Genomic DNA, 23,106 nt, shown 5'->3' with positions numbered 1-23,106 from the left:
TGGCCCTGCTTTATTTTAGAAGAGGTATTGCTGTGTGTGTCATCTTTACTGATAGTGGAAGCCTCAGCCAGCCAGCACCGCCCCCGCACAGTACCGCGCTGCTCCGCCCTTGTTCACTGTGCATTTGTGGAATGAATGCATATTCGGTTCCAACTTCTTTCTCCGCTGCCCACAGCTTTCCAGCGACTTTGGGACAGGCTTCTTTAGTCATCAATGAATGCGCTCTGAGGAAATGCAAACTTAACGTAAATCTTCTCCCCAACGAAGCATAAAAAAGAAGGTAACACTGCGAAGACCGACACCTGGAATACTTACAGTTGTTTTTCTCCGGTGCCTGCCGTTTTAGAGCTCATTATGACTCCCTTACCTACGAAGAGGTAGTGCTCTGTTTAAGCTTTGCTTTCACGGCTCCTTTGTGTCTACCTAGCACGTCTCGCTTTCTGTTCACGGGTGCTTTCTACCGTTAGGATGGCATTTCTTAGGGCAGGGCCCCAGGGGGTTCCTTCTGGGCCTTTCCCCGGCATCCAGTACCCGGCCTCACTTTTGGAAAGAGCGGAGCCGAAGGGCGTGTGCAGGGGGGAATCACATCAGCCTTTCCTTTTTATTCTGGAGCCACGCTGAATCGGGTCCCAGACTGCACCAAGGAGGACTGGGGGCTGCTTGAAAGGTTGCATTTGGGGTCAGAATTGAATTCCCTGACGAGGGGCAGTTGGCTGCCCTCTAACCCCCAGTCCTCCTCTCTCTAAACAGAAAAGAGCCACACCCTAACCGATTTACCAGAGCCAAGCTTGTGGAATATTAATATGGATTTTACTCTGATGACTAGATGAAAGAACCATAGTTGTTTCTAGGAGATGAGATCTTGACGTCACCTCCACATGGGGAGCTGCGGGGAGAGGGGTTTGAAAGCTAAAGAAGATACAAAGCAAGGGAGAAAGCCACCTCCCTCCTGATGGTGGAATGAGCAGCTGCACAAGAAAGTTTTACCCCAAAAATGGGCCTAGGGTGTCAGCCGTGGAAGGTTGGTGTGATGGCTAGCTTTATGTGTCAACTTGGCTAAGCTATGGCACCCAGTTATTTAATGAAATGTCAATATAGATGTTGCTGTGAAGGTAATTTTTAAAATGTGGTTAACATCTGCAATCGGCTGACTTTAACTAAAGGAAATTACCCTCAATAACGGGGGTGGGCCTCGTCCAATCAGTTGAAGGCTTTAAGAGCAAAAACAGATTTTTTTCTAGAGAAGGAGAAATTCTACTCATCCCAGCCTGCCCCCGGGATTGTGGACTTGCCAGGCCCATAATGGCATGAGACAATTCCTCTGGGTTCTGTTTCTCTGGAGAACCCTGACTGACACAGCTGGGAAGCAGCATCTGCTCAGAAGAGGGAGAGATGGACGGGGACAGTATGCCAAGGACAAAGGAGAAGGGATTCAAAGGCATTCCTGTCGCTACTGCCCAAAATGACCACTACATCAGGCCAAGGAGAGTAACTGGGACGCGGTGTCAATAAAGAAGAGCGCCTTTGCCTCGGGGACCAGAGTGGCTGGCAGCCATCACTTCGACTTTGGAGGTGTCAGTGAGAAGTGACCGATCGTGCTTGCTAACATGTGCTTCGCACTTCCCAAAGCTGTCCCCGCGTTTCCTCATTTGGTTTCCACTCCAGCCCTGCATGTTGGCAAGGGCAAGGTTGAGTCTGCCCATTTCACAGATCAGAAAGAAAAGAGCTACTGGGTACCCCAAGGCTGGGGGCTCATGGATGCCTTGAAGAGAGGGAATAGTGTTTCAAGGGCTTCCTAAGTGAGACGAATCAGGAGGCTGGGGTCAACCTCTTCTGCATTCACCTGGGACTGAGATGGCTCCCGCACCGATACCAGACATCTTGCGTGTTAGAAACGATCTACGTGAGAACGGTCCTGCAGGGAGGCCCTGTGGCTGGAGAGGCTTCCCCAGAGAGGTGGTGGGGAAAGGCTTCAGAGGACACAGCCTTTTCTGGGGGATGATGAGTGGTGGCAACAAAAGTTACCCATGGGCAGAAACAGCTGGGGAGCCATCTGCCTGGGAGAAGCCTCCGGCCTGTTTCATTACCCCTTTTCCTGCATTGTGAGAGGCCTGGCCGCTGACAGGAGGCGGTTTACTGCAGAGGGAACAGAAGGAAACCAGTTGGCACTTGTATAACCTTGGCCTCATTAGCATCCAAGCAAAGCCCACTGGGCTATTGACTTCCAGTAAATATCCACCCACCAGGAAGATTCCCCCAGCCCCGCCTCAGGGGTGTTCAGACACCAGACAGGGCCTTCTTGCTCTTCCATCCCGGGCTTTGTCATCCAGGAGCCGCTCCTCCCCACCCAGGATCTTCCTTCCGGCGGAGCCCGTGGGGGAAAGAAGGAAGGAGACCTCCGTGGTCACCTCTGTGAAAGTCTCCCATTCTCTCGCTCCAAAGGGCCAAATAAATAAACCTCACAAAGGCGGTTCAGCAAGTGAAGTGTACACAATTATATTTCCAACTGCTTTGAAAACTTTTATTTCCGTACAGCAAATGACACATTATCTTTCCGGAGGTCAAGGAATAATGCAGTCGGATTCTTGCGACATTGCGAGAGCTAATGTTTCTATTTGCCATTGTGTCCTATGCAAAGAAAGGCGGCCGGTCACTTGGGGTTAGCACAACACGGCGCGGAGAAGGTGGCATCCACCAGAAGTGCTTTGAAAACGTTGGACACTATTGTGCAGGCGGGCTCCTTCCTGGCCCCGCTGTGTGATGGGCCTCCGGGTGCTGAGGAGAGAAGCGATGCTATGCTTGGAGTGTCAGGGGTAGGACTCTCCTGACGCTGCCTTCGTAATTTCCTCGAACTTAAGGACTTTGATTTGTTAATAGTAATTGAAACAGATAATTCAATTGAAGTGTCACTCAGATATAATAATTGCCAAGGAAATTGAACCACAAAGAAATACCATAAATTGCAACTTAACGTTTATTGGAGTCCTTGGAGCTACTAATGTTTCCCCAGATATCTTCCCTTCCATCTTTTGAATGTGCCTCCTCATTCATGCTGCCCTTTCAGAAATACCTTTGCTTCTTCCTACAATTTCAATCGGTGCATTTGGCCCCTCTTAACATGCTTATCATTGCAAAGTACTTGTATTAATCATCTGGTGAAAATTCAGCTAAACTCTTTATTGTCAAATGTCAGCTTCCTCCCATTCTATCTACAATAGAATTCTATCTACAATGTTTTCTTTGCTTTTGTAGGTTGAAATGGTGCTTCATATATTGAAAGGTCTGTGGGAGTATCCACTGCTGTCATTGTGATTCTACACATTTTCTTAACAGGAAACCATCTTTGCAAGGGTTTATTATAACACCACTGAACTATGTCCACGACTTAGAACAATACAAGAAGCCACCTTACCCTCCTCAGGGGGCCTTGCTTGGAACATTACTATTACTACTATCGTTATTATTTCCAATTGATGATGGGGAAGGAAACACTTCACCTCCTAATGCTATGGACTGCACAGCCTGCTCCTTTCTTATTCCACCCCCACAATCACCCTTGCCCAGGATTCTGACCCATTGTCACGACCACAGCTCCCCTTCTTCCTCTCACCTACCCCATTTTACTCCTAGGAAACATCTCGTGTGAGACTGATTTATGACAGGAGACCCAGTCAGAACTCAGTCATGTCTTCATTACCAGGAGCCTATGGCAAGCTTTCAGTTCAATTAAGGGAGAAAAACATGGAAGGGAGAGCAAGAGAGACAAAATGACAAAGAAAGAATAGGGGGAGTGAATAAAAGAAAGGAAGGGAGAGAAGCATGGGGAAGAAACAAGGATGTAACCACATGCCTCCTGGAAAAAATCTGTAATGTAGAGTTAAGTCTGTGAGTCTGTGTGTAGGGGCAGGGGGAGTGAGATGCAAAATATGTGCCCAAAAGGACTGTAACTACATGAAGTCTCTATTTATGCTGACAATGGGAATAGAATTCACCAGAATGAAGACAGGTATATGTAAAGTTGTCAGGATCGTAAGTATTATTTTCTCCAGTTTTTAGACTTTCAATTATGCACCATCTTTATAATAGAAAAGTGGAAGAAATGTTGAGAGCGGTGTAGAGGCACAAACACAGCTGCCCCTTCTAAGCCTCTGACTCTGTGTTGTGCTAAAGTCCATGGCCTGGGAGCAGGAAAAGGTGGTCTGAAGCTCTATCCTCAGGGCGTGTCCCCTGCTGTCTTCACTCAGATCCCCCGCAACAACTCCCCTAAGGATGGGCTGAAGGAAAGCTGGAAGCCAGGGAAGAGCTTTATGTAGGGATGTGCTGACCCCAAAGGACCTGTTTAGAAATCCTTGGAAATCAAGTATTGCCGGAACAGCCCACGGCAGCTCTTGTGTGAATCTTCCTGAATGTTTGAATTTGACATATTTTAATGGAAAAATTCTCTCCTTTTTTCTCTCTCTCTCTTTCTTAATGTACAGCCATCCCCCATTGGTAGTATATATATTAGAATCAGTACCACACAAAGGCATGCCATGAAGAACCAAAAGCATTCCATTGTCCGGAGGACAATGTAATTAAGTACAAAAAGTTTGGGGCCCTGAAGTCACCCAGACTTGTCATCCCCATTTGGCAACTGAATGAAGCCTGCTGGGCCTCAATCATGGCCATGGCTGAATGAGGGTAATTTAGCTGGCCTCACTGGGTTGCTATGCGAAGGAGAAGGTCGAAGGTTTGTGAGGTGTGTAACAGGCTTCGAGTATTTTAAGTACTCCACAGGTGTCCCCGCCTCCTTCTGAACCAAGGAGTCCTGTTTATTCCTCTTCACCTCACTGAACCCTTCTACTTCAAAAGAATGTAAAGTAACACTCGGGGATGACCTCGCTCATTATCACACGCGTTCAGATGTGCCACTGATTAAATCGTGACCCTTAAAATGTTCTTTCCACACGCAGTGGCAGAGTCTTGTAAAACACACTTGCTTGACAAGTTCCAGTGTCTAAAGGGGTGGTGAGGTGCTCTGGAGGAGTACTCGCTGGACTAGGACCCAGCAGTTCCAGGCCTGGCTTAGACCCAAATTGCCACAAGCACAGTGAGTGACTTTGGACAAGACACTGCTTCTTAGAACCTCAGTGGTCCCCTCTGTAAAATGAGGGGAAATGGCCAGAAGCAGGAATTTTAAACACATTTAATCAGTACTTTCCTGTTCAAATGGAATCCTACCTCTAACAGAGATGCTCTGGCTGTGGCAGGGGGCAGTGCTTGGTGACTCCCTCTCTGGGTGATTTACTTTGAGATCCATCTTCAAAGCCATGGAGCAGGCCTGGAAACCACAGGTTTTTTATACTCTCGCAAATCACTTGACAATCTAACAGTCCACGACTTTACATATGCCCATCCTAATTTATCAACATTGCATCACAAGGCATGAGTATTTTGTAAAGTACTATCATCAATATATACCAAAGCATAGGATCACATTGCTTTGTTGACTTCTATTGTTGGACAGTTAACGAATATTCAACTCAGGACTTTGCTTTCCTGAGTGCCTGCTATTGTGTTTTTTATTCCTCTTTTTCTTCTTATTTTTTTAACTTTCCTCCATCCCTGCTCTTTTCCAGAAGGAAACCCCATCTTGCTGATACTCTCCTGGATCAAATTCCCTGCTGACTTCCTTCCCTGGATTGCCTCGCATGTTTGACAGTGAACAAGAAGGTAGGATGGTTGCCATTTGGGAACACTTCTCTCTCTCTCTCTCTCTCTCTCTCTCTCTCTCTCTCTCTCTCTCTCTCTCTCTCTCTGTGTGTGTGTGTGTGTGTGTGTGTGTGTTTCTATAGATTTCTGTCCCACGCTCTTCCCCCTTCCTCTAAATGGGTCCAAGAACCAGCAGCAACAGCATTGCCTTGTAGGCTCTTTCAAAATACAAATTCTTGGGTCTCGTCCCATTTTTACTGAATCAAAGCCTCCAAGGTTTGAGGTTAGGAAAGCAGATGATAATATTAGCTTCCAAAGTGAATGTTCATCTCCTTAAATTTTGAAAAAAACCTTTCAAATGACTCTCTCCCATTTCTCCATCTCTCGCTCCTCGGCTTGGTCCCCCTCAGTTCTCATCCTAATTACCAGCTGACTGGTGGATGCCACTGCTACTTAAATGCGCTCCCACTCCGGATCCCTAATCATGCCCATTGTGCTCCTCAAAGCTAAGTCAAGAATCGCTGCCTTTTTATTCCCCTCTCTATGTATATATTGTAGAAGGAAGCAGGTCCCTGCGCTTTTGTTGTCTCTACTTCTGGGCTCAGCTCCATTTGCTGGTGAACAGGCCTTATCTTCACTCTCCCCCTCTAACTACTGTAACATTCGGCATCCTTTCATGTCTGTGCTTTTAAAGTAAATCTTTGGACAATTAAAGATATGAAATGGCTAAATAGAGTTCTGCAGGCGTTGTTCTCTCCTTTTTAAAGGTTTAATCATACTTAATGGCTCTCTTCAAAACTTGAATTTTCCATTTTGGTGTTTTGACTCCATTGAAAGAGTTTACTAATATTCTTTCAAAAGTATTCTCTGCTCAAATGAGCTATTCAATAGAGCTTTATGCCTGGCTATATAGGATGTATGCTACATGGAAAATAATTTAAAGGGAGATCAGAGTTGGGGGTGCCATTCCTCACTACAGGTTTTGTTAGTTAAACCATAATCATTAATATGGGATCCATTAAACGTTGGTGTGAAGGAACAAGAATGACCATTTAGGTAAAAGTATGGGCATATTTCAAATCCTGTTTCAAATGCAATTTAAATACCCCTTTCCTTGAAGATAGTTTAGTTTGGCCTTGCGATTCTATAAATAGGAACTGGTAATAAATTCTCCTTTCCTCCCTCCCTTCACCTCCTCTCTATTTTTCTTCCTCAAAAGTAGTAGACAACAGAATATGGAAAAGTAAAAGGAAACCATTGTATGACCAATGTCTGTTTCAGATTGTTGTAAACAAATTGTCTTGACTCTTCCCAGTCTTGGTCCTGCTGAGCTATATCTTGTTCTGTCTCGTCACCGTCAGGAGTAGGAAGCCGGCCGGACACTGAGTACCCCTGGGTCATACTCACACTCCAAATGATAGAATTTGCTACTTGCAAGGGAAATTTAGTGGAAAATAAAAGCTGGTACTCCCTGACAGCATCTTTATTAAACCTCAGACCCTCTGGTGGGCTAAGTGATTTGGATAATGCATGTGATGCTAATGAGACACATGGGCTCAGATGAGGAAAACTGACGCTTTGTGTCTGTGACCTAATAAGGACACCCCATCTCCCTGCTGCCTTCCGCTTTCCCTAATTCTTTCTTCCCACAAGTAGCCGTTGAGTACCTGCAACATGCCCGGTAGCATGGTAAGTGCTAGGACAAGTTTGAGAGAATTGTGTCCTGACCTTGAGGAGTTTAACCAAAGAAAAAAAGAAATAGTGAAGGTAATGGAAAGAACCCAGAGGACATGACCTGCGATCCAGGCCATGGTGGCTCACTAACTACATGGTCTCCGAGAAGGCATTTCATTTCTATGAGACTCTGTGTCTCATTCATGGAGAGAGTTGCTGAGATCTAGTAGCATTTACTACTTCTAAACGTACTTATTATTTATTTAAGCTCCAGGGGAGCAGGGACCTTGGCTGGTATTCATCTCTGCATCCCTAGTGCCTAGAACAGTGGCTGGCATAGAGCAGGTGCTCCATAAATAGTTGCTGAATGGATGCATGTGTTACAGTTGAACTCTTCATGAAGCCTGAACTGCTGACCTTGACCTGAGTTTGTAGGCATGGTAGGATTTGCACTGGACAGAGGAGGAGGAGAGTATTTCAAAAAGAGAGCAGCAGAGGGAACAAAATGGGGTCAAATAATTTCAGTTTCAAAGGTACCAAAGAGACCAGTTTGCACGCAGCAGTGATGGATGTGTCTGGGAAGAGTGGATGTGGGCCAGATTTCAAAAGGCCTTAAATGCCAGGATTAGCCAGTGGGGAGATAGAGAAGGTTTTGGATCCTGGGTGTTATTTGAAGGAAGTAATATTTTAGGAAGATTAATCAGGCAAAATATTAAAGACTAAAGGTGGCAGAGAAATAAATTAAGAGGACGTTGCAATAACTGAGGTATCGGATGGCAAGACCTGAATTAGAATCACGGAAATGGAATCAAAAGGAAGGGAGAAAGCAGGAATCAATGGAACTGGGTTACTGAGGAGCTATGAAGAGATAAGGGAGGAGAAAGCATTTAAGGTATAGAGACTAGAGATCTTGTAGAATTAATAGAAATGGGCAGGGGTCCACCTATGAGAGAAATATAGTGAAATCATTGGGGTGTTGGTAGAATATCCAAGTGGAAATGTCCAGCAGGCAGTGGTATACTTGGGGCTGGAGAAAGGAACACAGATGAGGACCAAAGATAGCAGATGTGGAAGCCATTTCCTTGGAGGCAGCTGGGAAGAGACGGCTTCTTTAAAGAAGAGCAGAGATGCCCTGGCCAGTTTGGCTCGGTGGATAGAGCATTGGCCCGCGGACTGAAAGGTCCCATTCAATTCCCGCCAGGGGCACATGCTGGGGTTGGGGGTTTGATCCCCAGTAGAGGGCATACAGGAGGCAGCCAATCAATGATTCTCTTATCATTGATGTTTCTATCTCTCCCTCTCTGAAATCAATAAAAATATATTAAAAATAAAGAAGAGCCATAACCTGTTTGGCTCAGTGGATAGAGCGTCGGCCTGAGGACTGAAAGGTCCCAGGTTTGATTCCGGTCAAGGGCATGTACCTTGGTTGCGGGCACATCCCCAGTAGGAGGTGTGCAGGAGGCAGCTGATCAGTGTTTCTCTCTCATCGATGTTTCTAACTCTCTCTCTCCCTTCCTCTCTGTAAAAAATCAATAAAATATATTTTTTAAAAATAAAGAAGAGCAGAGGCCCCAGGGCAGAACCTGAGTGAATGGGTCAGTCAGGGGTGAGAGGAGGAAGACTAGAGGCAGGAGCAGGAGTTCTCAGACAGGAACATAACTAGGACAGGGGAGGCACGACTCCAAGTCATTTCGGGCTAGATAGGATATTTGAAGGTCATGATATATGAAGAACGGTCATCATTATGAAGAAAATCCTAGTGTAAGAGATGCTCAAGCATATCAAATGCTAGAGATGATGTCAAGGAAAATGAAAAATGAGAAAAGGTCATTAGATCTGCCCATTAGGAGATCATTGAGAAGAACAGGAGAGAGACGGAAAGATTTTCCTACAAGGGAACTTATTTCACAGGGGAATTTTACACATCCCAGCCTCTCTGTCAGAACACATGTTGGAAACTCCTCAGTTCCCTTATCTTCTCCAACCCACAAGGAATGTCACATGGGGAGGTCGTTATAAGCCATGTGATGGCAGCCCAGTCTGTGTTCTCCACTAAGAGCAGGTCAACAGTTACTGATTAATCACCCACTCTAAGAGGAGTGACTGATTTCTTACCCCTGACACCTGCCGAGTGACTGATTTCTTACCCCTGACACCTGCCATCGCCACTTCTTTGTTTTGCCTTCTTCTGGGACCAAGGTTTTATAAATAATGTGTTTTCAAGACAGAGGGGGAAAGTTATAACAAAATGCTAAACAAGCCTTGATGAAGAGTTGGGCTTCTACAAGTTTAATTTCATTCCAGAGAGACAAGTTGGGAAGTTGGGTTCCATTAGCTATAGAGCTGATCTAACACATACATCAGAAAGGGTGACGGGAAGCAGAGGTTGAGGAGCCAGGCCCACATATATGCTAGGTTTCTAGCTAGCAACTTGCTAACATGTGGGGGTGCATTTTAAAATAGCCCATCTCTAAGATACTTCCCCTAACCTGCCCATTAAGGCTTGGCATTCAAAGGGACAAAGCCATGAATCCACAAGGACAGGTCAAGCTTAAACTAGGAAAATTATACTGTGTCCCCACCCCCATCATCACTTGGTTTACAGTAACCCTAATGAACAAATGACTTGCAACAAGGCATAAAAACCACAATTTGACTTTTTAAGATTTATCACAATGTCCCTAAAAGCTGGTGATAGAAGATGGTTTCAAGTTTTCTTAGCATAACTGACTTGGCTCACCTGTTCTGATAAAGCGCAAGTCTAGGAGGTGGGAGGGGGAGGGTCAGTGGGAGGGCAATGCCTGAGGTTCATTTGCTTGTTCAGTTTGGGAACGTTTCTTCAATTCAACAGTAAGAATCTATGACAGGCTTGTCCTAGAGATATGGAGGTGAAAGCAACATCTCTGCCCTCAAGAGACGCTAATGCAGTGGCCGGAGCAGACGCAGATTACAAAACAAAGCCAAATGCAAGGAGAGAGAGCTGGCAATGGTTTCAGGAGGAATGGATGTGCTGGAAGTCCTGGCCCTGACCAGATGTCACAGGGGAAGGTCACAAAGGCTTTTTGCAGGGACCTTAGAGGTGAGATTCCTCTCTTCTATCCTCAAGAGTCAGTGCCTTCTCAGAGTCACTGCAGGAACGTGCTGTCTCAGTCTCTCCACCCCCCATTCCCTCTCCTCCAAGGAGGGGAGAAAAACCAGTCACTACCAGAGAAGGCCAAGTAGGGTTTATGGCGCTTGTGAATACTTTCAGGCCAGCTCCCCCATCTAGACTGAAGGGAGGACAATAGGACCTGCCGAGGTCAGGACCCGCCAGCTCCCTGGCAGGAGCCTGGTGCATCGGAGTGACAGCTTCCACAGGTTGGCAGTGGAGGAGGGTGTCCAGGGGCTGGTGGCCTAGTGCCAGCTAGGGAGGCCTGGGGGCCTGCTGGAACGGACCAGAGAAGGGTGATGACGAGCAGAAGATGAGGAACGGGGCCCACAGGGAGCTTTCATGAAAGGAAATGGCCTACTTCTGATGGGTCTCTTGAGGAAAGCAAGAAAGTGCTGGGAGGGGCCAAGCTTGACTTCCCCAAGACTGGAGGGAAGTCGCTCACCCCGCCTGTGATTTTTGCACAGCCTTATTAGAGAGGCAGGGTTTTCAGCTTTGGGCTTAACTTGGGTCCCTTTCTCTTGCTTGCTCTGGAGCAATGACCTTGGGAAGAACCAACATTCTCATTTGCAAGGCTTTGCACTGACTCCCTGAACTGTCCCCCGAGAATAGGTCCCTCCCTTTCTATCAAACTTTCACCTCCTACCACTCTTATCACCTGACTTTATTCCCAGGAGACCCTTGTAAGATGAGGAAGGAACTGACTTCCACCTTCGTTGATGGGGGTACAGGAGCCTAGAGAGCTAATGGCACCCACCAAGGTAGCTGGGCAGCGCAGCAGGGGGTCTGACCCATACCCGTCCCCCAAGAATGTTCACTACAAAGCTGTCAGCGGGACCCATGCAGGGGCGCTGGAGGCCGAGACAGGCTGGGACAGAATTGTAGGCCCAGAGCTTCTGAATTTGCTGGGACTCATGACACAGTGTGAAAAGGTGTGGAGAGGCTCCTTAGGCCTCTTTTTGACTTGACCACACTTTTGCTTTTTGTTCCTCACACTCTGATAGCAGAGACTTGCCAATAAGAGGGTTTGATGGGGGACAGCAAGCAGGCTGATCCTGAACCCCTCAGTGTTGGAGGAGGAGGCACCCTGGGACAAGAGGGCTAGAAACAATCCCCACTGACTGCTCCGTGCAGGCCCCAGGTCAGCAGTTCCTGGCTCTAGGACAGCCGTGGGCAAACTACGGCCCGCAGGCCGGATCCGGCTGGTTTGAAATGAATAAAACTAAAAAAAAAAAAAAAAAAAAAAGACCGTACCCTTTTATGTAATGATGTTTACTTTGAATTTATATTAGTCCACACAAACACTCCATCCATGCTTTTGTTCCGGCCCTCCGGTCCAGTTTAAGAACCCATTGTGGCCCTCGAGTCAAAAAGTTTGCCCACCCCTGCTCTAGGAGATTCCTGGTCTAAGAAAGACATCCCCGCAATGTTTCCATTTCCAAGAGAAATCGCTTCTCTCCCTGCATGTTTCCTTCAACTCTCAGCAAGACCCGAGCAAGCGCGTGAAGGTTGTAAACCTGCTACTTCACTGGGGCTGTTTATTTCCAGTCGACAAATACTGCGCCAATGTTCACTTCAATTAGGAGACACACTTGACAATCTGACTACTCCATCTGATGCCTCAAGGGCAAATTTCAGCTCTTTCCGGAAGGGATGGGCCAACACCAGATCCATATGAATAAAATATACAGACAAGGAACGTTCGCGGCAGTTTGGGGAAACCACCTTCTGCAGCGAGGAGAGTTAAATGTCGACATGAAAAAAAAAATTCACATAAATAAAGCATGGGGCTCAAGCTGGAGGGAGGCTGGGAATTCAGAGTGGGAGCTGCGGCGCCTGCTTGCCCTTTCCCTGCCTGGATTTGGGGATTGAGTGAGAATCCGCACCAAGGAGTCTGAGACCTTTGTAATTCTGCTGAAGAACTTTACTAGTTTATTTCAGCTTTTAAAATCATCCCAGCAAACAGAAGTTCTCCTTGGTGTCTAATTTCAATCCTTCTGTTTAATCGCCTCTCTTTGTTACTAGCCTGAAGACAACCAGAAAAGCAACTCAGCATCTGGCTTTCTGTGGCCTGGGAGAAGAAGGCAGCAACCGGCGCCCACCCACAGAGTTCTTCCTGCGCAGAATCAACCCTGGCTCCAAGCTCCTCTCTCCCTGGTGGGAGCAGACTGGAATAAGAGGTCAGACCCCTGCTGCACTGCCCAGCTGCCTCGGTGGGTGCAATGGGTGCCATTAACTCTCTAGGCTCCTGTATCCCCATCAGTGAAGGTGGAAGTCGGTTCCTCCCTCATCTTACCAGGGTCTCCTGGGACTAGTCAGGTGGAAAGAGTGGCAGGGAGTGAAAGTTTGATAGGGACCATGCATTGGATTATCTGGTCCCTGTATTTGGAGCTTGCCTGGTCTCAGGTGCAGTGAACTTCTAGTGACAGCTTGGTCACTGAGTTCAGAAATGAAAACCAAAACTGCCTGTAAGTCAATGTATCTCAGATTTTACATTCACCTAGTTTCTGGATAGGTAAGCCTGGTTTATCTTAACTACCTGTGTTTGTATATGTTTTAAGAAGGACCTCACTCAGCTTCTACATAAGCTTGTTAATAGAGATTCATTTTATAATACTGACAGGCATATTCCTTTTTTAAAAGGGCATTATAACCAGCTGTTGTTAGAAAGAAATCTCTTGAGTATGACATTAATCCCACTATTTCACTTATCATTAAGACATTGTATTTCTATTATTAGCAAATGCTTATAATAGTACCTAATTAAATGTTCTTGGATTTACACTAGCAGTATTTGGTAAATCTCTAGTTATTTTCAATTCTCTCATTTCCTTTCATTCATTCATTCATTCAGCAAACATTTATGAGAGCCTAGCATGAGTGAGGATGCTGGGGAAGCTATGAAGTGAAGACTCATTTCCTCCCTCCAGGAGACCGAAGGACAGACAGACAGCCTGTGCAGAACGGAAATGAAGCAGAGGGGAAGAGGCATCAGCTCTGTGCTGAGAAGTGGGCAGGCTTGACCCAAGACTCAGAATGGGAGCAGGAGGTTGTGGTGGAGAAAGGGGTAAAAAGGAGGTTAGAGGGAGGGCACCGCTTATGCGAAGGCGCAGAGTCCCAGCCGAGACAACACAGATCTAGGTCCCAGAACTGGGCTCGGTTTTCTTCATCCTTCCCTCTCCTTTCCCCACATTCTCTCCTCCACTTTCCCTCCCCCTGCCACCAGGTTTCTCTTCACTCCCTCTTTCTCTTTCATCCTCATGACTTAACACTAATTTTTATCTCACCTCCAATCCAGGTATATTTTAATAGAAATAGAAAAAAACAATCATATCTAAATGTCAGGCATTTCTCACAGGCAGGGTTTCATTCCTCTAAAAACCCCCACGCTGGGAGGAGAGGACCCACAACGGCCCGATGCTGGGAGCCGGCACCCCGCTCCACCACTGATCAGCTCTAGGTCTTCTCAGGAGCCTGGGGGGACCCATCATTCTGGCCGTCATCCCTGTCAGCGGCTGCATTTTCTCTACACGCTTGAAAAATCATTTGAAAAACCAGAGAAGCTGGGCGAACCTGGAGAGGATGGCAGGTGAGCAGAGGGGGCGCTGAGCCCTCGGAAGTCCATCAGGACCCAAAGCAGAGGCGTGTGGGCGGACGTCACTTGCATGTCCACCATCCCCAGCACTCACCAGAAAGCGTGCGGACAGTCCGGTCATCGAGCTCACCCTTGCACAAATACAATGTCAACAGGAAAATTACTTTCAAGTCCCACTAGAACAAAGTCCCATTGGAATGATTAGGATTCTTTCCATCTGGTCCATCCCACCCATGCAGCCCCAGATAGCAGAGTAGTAAAACTACGCCCACCTGCTCTGGTTTTCACAAGTTTTTAAAAAGAGAAATTGCCCCGAAATTGGCCAGGGTGATCACGCCGTGCCGCCTTCCCTCTCACCCAAATTCATCTGGCTGTGCTTTTGAGCTAAACATCAGGCATCCTCAGACCTCATAAATTGCCATCCCTCTGCCCATTTAGAGAACAGAAATTCATGACTTGATCTCAATCAAACAGTGTAAAAACCCAAACAAAATTACATCTGGACAGACCAATGGGATGCCAGGTTTTTGCTTGATGAGAAGGGAAATAGCTCAACCCTGGCCCCTTGAAATATAGGCTTTATCTCAAAAAATGCTCATGGAACCTTCACAGAGTCGCAGAGACCAGCTTCCCTTATAATATACAACATAAACTGGATATGGAGCTCATTTTGCTCAGTGCTTTGTGACCTGGAAAACATTTTTTGGAGCCTTAGAAAGAAATTAGTCCATGTTCATCCCCTCCACCCCCAAATGCACTGAGCATCATTTTCTGCTCCTGTAGCCCAGGTGAACAGCAGCCAGGGAACTGGGGCAAAAAAAAAAAAAAATGCATTGACGATTTCCTGACACAGTTAACAGGCCGTTAAAATTCTGTCCTGCTCAGTGTTAACATCAGTGTTTGGGGAGTCAGAAGGCTACAACTATAAGAGAAAAATAGGCTCTCATCATTCTGGCTGGTATCTGGGTACAAAGTAGCTGCAGAGAGAACTGCAAAGCACTGTACCAACCAGTGAGATGGTCCATCGTCCACAAACCAGTTACTAGTGCAAAGTTTGAGTGAATTTTCTGCAAAAAGAAACTGTTTGGTTGTGAGGGTGGATATAAGTGTTAGAAGTGCGTTGTGTTTTTTTAAAGAGGGCCATCTCCCCTTTGGAAGCAAAGGTAGGGTTACTTGGGCTGAGATCAGACCAAGAGGGAAACCTCAAATGGTTGGGGTTTCCTTCCCTCCTTATGCTCCCCCAGCTCCTGTCTCCAGGGCTGACCCGGGGGACTGTGTGCCTGGGCAGAAGTAGCAGCAGGCTCTATGCAAATGTTTTCTTAATTGTGTCCCGGCCATTACTCCATTGTGAGGCTTTTAAGATAATTTATTAATTTTATCTGTAGCTATCGTGGTTGGAGCAGTGGGCTGCGGGCTTCTGCAGTGTGTGTGAGAGAGGTTTCTTCTCGAGTTATTTATTTGATCATGATATTAAATATTAGCAACTCTAACAGCTGGTGTGTTTATCCTGACTTGAGTGTATTAACCTCTTTAGCCCTTTTTTCCAGAAGAAGGACTGGGCCTCCCAGTTTTGACTGTCAGCTGTGGTGCCTGGCGGCCCCGCCGGCTGGCATCCTGACAGGATCTCAAGTCCAGAGCAGCAAGTAAACATGGATGACATTGCAGCACGAGGGGGACGCGAGCACATGATGACTCGAGGCACCTGCAGCTGCTTGCACCCAAATCAAAGTACAGGCTGAGCTCACTGGGATGGAAAAGCACGGAATTTACCGGGAGTGAGTTGGCTCCGTGCAAGGTGAGGGAGAGCGGGCTTGGTGGAGGAGACGGGAGGGGAAGATGGAGTCCTGAGCGCTGGCATTTTGCCCATTGACAAGACTCAGCTGGAGCACCTTGGGGGCAATCCCCGGGTCCTAAGGCCCATTGTCTCCCATATGGCGGGTAGGGATTGGCAGCAGCCAGTGCTGGGCTGACAGGTCCATGAGATGAAGGACAGCCCGGGAAAGCTGTGCTACCGGGTAGGACAGAGCTGATGTTCACTTAACAAGCCTGGCTTCAGGCCTACAACTACATTTTACTGTCCGCGTGACCTCCAATGAGGTATTTAACCTCTCGGCCTCAGTTTCCACATCTGCAACATGGAAACAATTACCCATAGTCATGGTGAGCCCTAGTCCAATGACGGAGTAGATGGATAAAGCACGCCTACCAAGAATTACTAGTTTCTTGTCTCTCCTTACCCTGCAAGAATTGACTTTGGACCCTTCTCCACTGACAGCCCCCACATTTTAAGCCAGCGAGGCATTTCTAGGCTCTGCAGCTCCCTTCCCTCCTGGAGTTGGAGTTAGCGGATCCCTGCAGCTCGTCCCCCCTGTTCTGGAACTGAGTGTCCCTGGAACGCTGGCACAGGGAGGAGGAATACATAGTGGTCCAGTGTTCAGCTTCACAGACAAGATGTGCCCCTTGGAAGAAATACATTCTCTTTTAGGGCAGTGGTTCTCAACCTTCTGGCCCTTTAAATACAGTTCCTCATGTTGTGACCCAACCATAAAATTATGTTCGTTGCTACTTCATCACTGTAATGTTGCTACTGTTATGAATCGTCATGTAAATATCTGATATGCAGGATGGTCTTAGGCGAAAGGGTCGTTTGACCGCCAAAGGGGTCGCGACCCACAGGTTGAGAACCGCTGTTTTAGGGCCACCCGCAGCCTTAGGGGCTGCAGGGTGAGACCTGTGGATGACTCAACACGAATGGTGGCGATCGGTACACACAGGCGGGGTGCAGAGTCCAGAGGGATGGAGAGCCAGGGAGGGAGGCCAGGGTTGCTTTAGGATGGTAGATGAGATGTCTCCATTGTTCCAGAAAGCCAGGTGCTTGGCACCTCCAAGCACGGTCTAGGCCTCTCAGTTAAAAAATTATACAGTATTCCAACTCAAAGCTTAATCTTTATCTGTTATTCTTTTATTTGCATTTTGACGGGCATCTCTCCTTTCTCTGCAGATCAATGCTTAATTCAAAGGAATGACTTTCTAATAGTGGAATTTCTAGTATTCGGCACCTTCTGAGGGATGGCAGTGGGGACATGAGGTCCTTTCCTCTAACCATGCCACATCACTCAGCACCTACATGTGAGGTGAGCTCTATGTGTACATCTAAGTCAGGAGTCAGCAAACTATGACCCCTGATTTTGTAAATTAAGTTTTATTGGGCTGTGGCCATGCCCATCTGTTTACTTATTGTTTCTGGCTGCTTTCTGGCCTAATGGTAGAGTTGTGGGGTTGAGACAGAAAATGTATGGCCCGCAAAGGCTAAAATATTTACTCTCCAGTCCTTTACAGAAAAGATTTGCCAACCCAAGTCTAGGTTAACATGTAGCTTAGATTGACTATAGTTTAGAGACCAAGGTGTGATCTAATCAGAGCTATTTTTGACCCTATCAAAGGCTATTTTCTCTAAAAATATAAAGCATGAGGAAAAACAAATCGTATGTTCAGGTATTTAGAAAAATAATACTAATGCTATCTCAAAGTAAAGCTTTTTACTTTTATCTGATCTAAGACTCACAGTAACCCAAGGGTAGATATTGTTAACCCAGTTTTAGAGGTAGTAAAACTGTGGCTTTGCGATGTTCAATAACTTGGTCTATGTTTCATAGTCCGTAAGGGGTGAGGCTGGGATTCAAATCTGGGCTGAGGGGAGATCTTAACCACCTCTTTCTTCTCTATACTCCTCAAATGGTGACTATTACTACCATGTATCAAGCATGTATTACCAGGTACTATTAGTCTGACTTCCCACATTTTCTCATTGAATCTTTAAACCGACTCAGGTAAGAATTTGCAGCCCGATTCCACATCTAAAGTTTCTGCAGCTTTTATTGAGAGTTCCCCAAATGAATGATCTCAACAGCAATGACTGAAGACGACCCTTTATCAGCTCTCCACCTCTCTGATGGAGGCAGAGAAACCTGTTAATTCTGCTCCCCCCTGGGGGGTTCAGCTGCTATCCCACCTTCTTCTGAGCTGGGAGAGCTCAGTGTATACCCTCCCTCTCCCACATCAAGGCAGCTGGGCCTGTCCTGCAGAGTGGCAGGTGGTAGAGGGACTCTGGGTGTCTAGTTGGGAGACGGGAGGGACAGAATGAACCAAGGCATGGTTTGGCTAAAACGACGAGAGAAGTGTGGTTTCTCAGCTGCTGACGTGCTCTGGCTCAGGAAAGGCAACAACACTAGTGTTTCCAGCTTTCCAGCTTCCCCATCGGTCGGAGCCACCGGGTCCCAGACCAGCAGCCCTCTGGGCCACCACACCACCAGTGCCGCACACTGCACATGCTCTCTCGCCTTCCCAACCACCCTCACTGCCAGGATGATGTGCTCTCTCTCAAATGACTGCTGTTGACTGATGATACCACCACGGGCACTCCGGGCCAGATGCACCAGGACAATCTACTGTCTGTGTAAACATTTAGAACCATGTTGCTAAAATTATCTGTCTACTTTTTCCAAGACCTTCAAGATACCCAGTTCTGCCCAAGGATCAACTAGAACAAAGCTGTTCTGAGTGGCCATGTCACTCAGCAGTATGGGTTTATTCCTGCTTGGTTCCTCCTTGGACTTGAATTCTTCCCGTTTTGCATTTTTAGTCTGTTTCTGTCAGAAAAGATAAAAGGTGGGATTCGAGAAACTCATATAAAAATAAACATGTTTCCTTGGTTACGGCTGTGACATTGTAAACCTTTGGGTGAGGGGCAGTTGGTTGGCATCTATCACATATGGGTGTAAGTACAGAGGGAATCACATCTTCGGCCCTATCTGTCATTCTCACTCCTGAACTCTGGACCTGCATAAGCTGTTATCAGTTATATCTCCACCTGGATGTCCTGCAGGTACCTTCAACCCAACAGACTTGAGAGAGCACCCTTTCTCCTCATGCAGTGGTTATGGGCCTCCCCATCCACTGAGTCCCCCAAATAGCAATCTGGGAGTTCCCCCAGACATTTCCTTTTCCAGCCCCTGTATCCATTCCTACTCTTGGTGGCCTGGCTTGTCCCTGATCATCTCTCCTGGACTGTTGCCTCCCAACAGCCCTTCCAGCTTGTATGAAACTGCAGACTCTTTGAACAAACACAGATAAAGATGTCAACCAAGAAAAAGCGTAAACAGGGAGGATAGTGTCAACGAAGAGCTGGAAACAAGGATCTGCCCTCTGATTACCAATATAATGAGTGTTTGAAAACCAACCGGTGTACAAATCAGAGGATTCAGAAGCTGTGGGGCTAGAAGCACGCCGAGTGTCAGCTCTGCTTATCATCATGACTGTCGTCTGCTACAAAACAGTCATTGGTGAATTGCCCCTAACCCCCAAACGAAGTAAACAGAAAACAGGAAGTAGGTTCTTGAATTTAACGAAGTTTGATTATCAAATTTTTAAAAACACTGATTTAAAAAGCTACTTTCATTTGACATGTGTCTTACCTAACGTTTCATGTTTGGGAAGATGAAGCAGGCTTTGCCTATGCAGTGCCCACAGAGCATTTTGAAGTTAGGTACACAAATAGTGACCTTGGGGAGGTATCTCCATCTTCCCTCACCATCCTGTCCCCCAACATCAGATGTAGTCACTCATCTCCTCATAACACTATTGTAATATTACAGTTATTATAATTTTAACACTATTATCATTCCAACAGCAAGTTAGGGGACATCAGCAGAGTCCTCTCCTGAAGAAGTCTCGTGAACAGAAATGGTGGCAGTTAAAGTAGTGCTAACACTAGCTGCACACAAGATACTGTACTGAAATGTGCAAAGTGGGCAGGTGAGGGGAGTGGGGGTGCCCTTGGTGCCCCTAGAGAATGCGGGGCTCTTGGGCACCTGCACTTCTCTTTTCATTGTGGGGATGGAAAGAGGGCTCACACACAACTCCCATGTTCTTTGAAGCACTATTCACAATAGCCAAGACATGAAAACAACCTAAATGTCCAAAGATAGATGAATGAATTTTTAAAATGTGGTACATACATACAAAGGGATATTACTCAGCCTTTAAAAAGAAGGAAACCCTGAAATAGAGACGTGGATGAGAGCTGAGGACATCATGCTAACTGAAATAAGCTAGTCACAGAAGGACAAACTGTGTGATTCCACTTATGCATGAGGTATCTAAAATAGATTCATAAAAGCAAAGAATAAAATGGTGATCACTGGGGGTTTGCGGGAGGGGAAAACAGAAGTTGCTAATTGGGGGACATAAAATTTTAATTATGCAAGATGAATACATTCTAGAGATCAGTTGTACAACACTGCACTGATAGATAGCAATACTGTATTGCCCACTGAAAATCTAAAGGGGTAGATCTCAGATTAAGTGTTCATGCACCCCCCCACACACATACACTCACACACACAATCCCTAATGCCTTTAAAGATTCAAAAAACTAAATTAAACCAAATAAAAACATACTGTGACCCTATTTCTTCTGCTAGTTGCTGCTCAGTTTCTTTCTCTCATCTGCAACAAAACCCTCAAAGGAGTTTTCTCCCAGTTTTATCTATATATAACTGACATATATTAGTTGAGGGTGTACAGCATAATAATTTGATATATGTATATGTTATGAAATAATCAGCACAATAAGTTTAGTTAACATCCACACCTCACAGTTATATTTATCTTCTATGATGAAAACTTTTAAGATTTACTTTCTCAGCAACTTTCAAATATATGATGCAGTATTATTAACTAGGGTTATTATGATGACTATATCCCCAAATTTATTTATATTATAACTGGAAGATTGTTCCTTTTTACCACCTTTATCCACTTCTGCCATTTCTTTTCTGTGTCTATGAGTTTGGTGTGTTGTTGTTTTTGAAGATTTCATATATAAGTGAAATTATATATTTGTATTTCTCCATCTGACTTATTTCACTTAGCTTAATGTCCTCAAGGTCCAGCCATACTGTTTAAAATGGCAGGATTTCCTTATGTTGTATGACTGAATTATATATATACTAGAGGCCTGTTGCATGAAGAGATTTGTGCAATAGTCCTTCCCTTCTCCTGGCTGCCAGCACAGGTTTTCCTCCGGCACCGGGGAGCCAGGCCTTCACTCCGGCCAGAGCCGCCTTCAGTCTTCCATCTTCGCTTCTCCGGCTCACCTGTCTTTCCTCCGCAGCTTGGAGCCTACATATGCAAATTAACCACCATCTTTTTAGCAGTTAATTTGCATATCACTCTGATTAGCCAATGGGGGTGTAGTGAAGGTACGGTCAATTACCATGTTTTTCTATTATTAGATAGGATATCACAACTTCTTTATCCATTTATCTGTCAATGAACACTTAATTGTTTCCATATCTTGGCTATTGTAAATAATGCTACAATGAACATAGGAATGTTTTGTGGGTGTGTGTGTTTTTTTAAAGATTGTGCTTTTGTTTCTTTTGAATATATACCCAGAAGTATTGCTGGATGATATTCTTGAGGAACCTCTATCCTGTTTTGCATAGTGGCTACACCAATGTACATTCTCACCAAGAGTGCACAAGAGTTCCCTTTTTTCCACATCCTCACCAACACCTCTCTCCTGTCTCTTAAATGATAGCCATTTTAACAGGTGTGAGGTAACATCTTATTGTGGTTTTGAATTGCCTTTCCCTGAAGATTAGTGAGATTAAGCACCTTTTCATGTACCTGTTGGCCATGTTTATGTCTTTGAATCAATGTCCATTCAGTTCCTCTAACCATTTTTTAAATTGGATTGTGGGGGTTTGTTGTTGTTTTTTTGCTATTCAGATGTATGAGTAATTCATATATTTTGGATATCAACTCCTTATCAGATATTTGACTTGCCAATATTTTCTCTTGCTCCATAGGCTGCCTTTTGTTGATGGTTCCCTGTGCTGTGCTGAAGCTTTTTAGTTTGATGTAGTCCCACTTGGTTATTTTTGCTTTTGTTGTCATATCCAATAAATCATTGCCAAGACAGATGTCAAGGAGCTTATCTATCCCATTTTCTTCTAGAAGTTTTATGGTTTCAGGTCTAACATTCAAGTCTTTAATCCATTCTGAGTTGATTCATGTGCAAAGCAGTTTTCTGTGTTATTAACAATTCCTCTCCTCTCATTTTCTCTTAGACCTGATCCAGTTGAGCATCTGCCTCCACAACTCTTGCGCAGGTCACCCGTGACCTCCATGTTGCTATAAAGAATGGTAGCATCTCCATTTTCACCTTTCTTGACCTCCCTCCCACAGCATTTCTTCCCCTGGCTCCAAGAACCCCATCTGGTTTGCAGGTTGCTCTTTCTCAGCCTCCTCTGCTGGTCTTCTCCTCTCCAAGCCTCTTGATATTGGAATGTTCCAGGGTCCTGTGCCCAAGAGTGTCATTGGTTCTGCTCTCTTCTCCAAATTCCCCTGGTGATCACATTCAGTCCCATGGTATTTAAATATCACATATATGTAAATAACTTCCAAATTTATATTTAAAGCTCAGATGACTCCCTCCAGGATAACTTCAGACTTACATCTCCATTAGCATACTCAACATCTCTGCTTGGACATCTATAACAGACAACTCAGATTCAACATGGAACTCCTGATCTCCCCTGAAAGCCTCGCTTTTATCTGAATTGTGGTGAACTCAGGTCTTTTGGTGCTCATGCCCCAAACGTCAGCCTACCACCAATCAGGAAATCTCCTGGCTTCATCTCCACACTGTATTTGAAAATAGACCACTCCTCACCACCTCCACCTCTGTTGCCTCCATTCATCCTTCTCCTCCTCCCCTTGCCCTCTCTCCTCAACACAGCAACCAGCATGATCTTTAAAAAAATCCAAGATCATTCCATTCCTCTGCTTAAAATTCTCCAGTGGCTCCTCATTTATCTCAGAATAACAGCCAAAGATCTCAAAATGACCAGTAATACCTTACAGGATTTAGACACCAGGATCCATCCTCCCTTAACCATCTCTCACCCTTAGCCATCCCCATACACCCTGA

General features: G+C 45.7%; 1 long non-coding RNA gene across 1 annotated transcript in view; it reads left to right on the top strand.

The window, feature by feature from the left end:
* The window catches only part of LOC132220393 (uncharacterized), a 199,451-nt gene extending 179,017 nt beyond the window's left edge, over window positions 1-20,434 (top strand). The window contains exons 4-8 of the long non-coding RNA XR_009449776.1: window positions 5,619-5,712; window positions 12,539-12,693; window positions 13,872-14,102; window positions 15,643-15,903; window positions 17,110-20,434. This is a non-coding gene — a long non-coding RNA (uncharacterized LOC132220393). The remainder of the gene's footprint in view (window positions 1-5,618; window positions 5,713-12,538; window positions 12,694-13,871; window positions 14,103-15,642; window positions 15,904-17,109) is intronic.
* Window positions 20,435-23,106: the final 2,672 nt, after the last annotated feature.

The sequence above is a fragment of the Myotis daubentonii genome, chromosome 18 (assembly GCF_963259705.1).
Source record: "Myotis daubentonii chromosome 18, mMyoDau2.1, whole genome shotgun sequence".
Classification (NCBI taxonomy): Eukaryota; Metazoa; Chordata; class Mammalia; order Chiroptera; family Vespertilionidae; genus Myotis; species Myotis daubentonii.
The sequence above is the reverse complement of the archived record's forward strand: the minus strand, read 5'-3'. Positions and strand labels throughout refer to the sequence as shown.